Source organism: Mesitornis unicolor, unplaced genomic scaffold, assembly GCF_000695765.1.
Source record: "Mesitornis unicolor isolate BGI_N332 unplaced genomic scaffold, ASM69576v1 scaffold53891, whole genome shotgun sequence".
NCBI lineage: Eukaryota > Metazoa > Chordata > Aves > Mesitornithiformes > Mesitornithidae > Mesitornis > Mesitornis unicolor.
In genome coordinates this window covers 1-1,484 of record NW_010165518.1, presented here as the reverse complement: position 1 = coordinate 1,484, position 1,484 = coordinate 1, and positions in this window count along the sequence as shown.

Sequence of the window (1,484 nt, the reverse complement as noted above, 5' to 3'; positions counted from 1 at the left end):
GGAAAGAGGAAAAATCTGACCTATGAGTCAGGGTTAATGCACAAAACTGACTTAAGGATTAATTTAAGGACTATTAAAAGCTCTCTACAGGCACCCAGCTCCAAATCACAGGTCTTCAAAAGCCTATGCTCAAATTTCTTTCACCAAACTGGGAGGATGCAAAGCTCTATGGACATGCTAGAGCCCAGCATGAAGGTCAGAGGGCACATGTCATGTAGTGAAGCCAGAGCCAATTTGCAGAGCTAGCTTAGGTTATTCCAGGGTTTACACACTTAGTGCTATGCTGTAAGACCTGCTTAGAAAAAGGCCTCAGAAGGCTGGAAAGCCCATTCCTGAGTCACCTAGGAGTGGACACTCCCAGAGAGATTACAGAGGTCTTAAAATGAAAGGACACCATGTAAATATGCAGCTGTTGTTCTTATCTAGTTAAGGTTAAAGTCACCTTCATTTCCTGCTATCAGTTTAATTTTCCACTTGCCAACTGCTCTGTGCACCAGGGATAGCAGCTGTGGGACCAGTGGCTATAAAGACATCACTGTTCCCTGTACATTACTGTAGCAATTTAATGATCTACAGGAATTAAAGACAGAAATGTGAATCAAAGAATTCAGCTTCATTATACTCTGTTGACCCATATTCCTGTTTCCACCATGTCTGTTCTTCTCTATCTTGGTAGTGCTAAACCCCTTTAAAATAAGTAACTGCAGCTGCATTCCTGTCCTCCTCTGTCCCATCCAGGTGGTCACATGCACAGCAAATGCTCTCAGCATATTCTTCCCCATAGTAGAACATGGATTTTCCTACATTTGGCATAAAGATAGGTTTGGGAAGTTTGTTCCACTCCTGCTTCTGTCCTGAGCTTTCAAGTCACCCTTAGGATTGTATCCCGTGCTTTTTCCTAGGAAACTCATGCTGTCACTGGAGGCTGAAGCATGGGACATTATTCACATGTTTGTTCCAGAAGTAGTTTGGAGTTTTTCTAATGCTAATCTGAGACATTTACCTTTGTTTTGGCTTACAGTAAATACAGAGGAATGTGGACAGGAAAAACTTTGTGAGGGGCAGGAATTCCAGTCAGGAACTTACAGACTGTTTTAAGTACCGTTGCAGAAAAACTTCAACACAAGTGTCAAATATCTTCAGCTTCCCATGATGGAGGTGGAGGAAGAAGAGGAGGAAGGCAGTCCAAACCATCACTGGACTGTTAGGAATTTCTTTGGGAGGTCCACAAATGATCAGAGTTTTGCTAATTATTCTCATTTTGGCTGGCCACAAATTTTCCAGGGCTACTGTTTGTGGTCCCTTTTGAATGATATCACCTTTTCACTTGAAAAAATCCCTTGAGGCAAAGCCCATAATGTGGCTGGTAGTTCCGCTTCTGGTTTCAGTGAACCTCTCGTGAACCTGACAAATCTCTGTCAAGAAAGCTGACAGCAACCCTGAACCATGACAGAAATGTTACAGAATCACAGAATCACAGAACG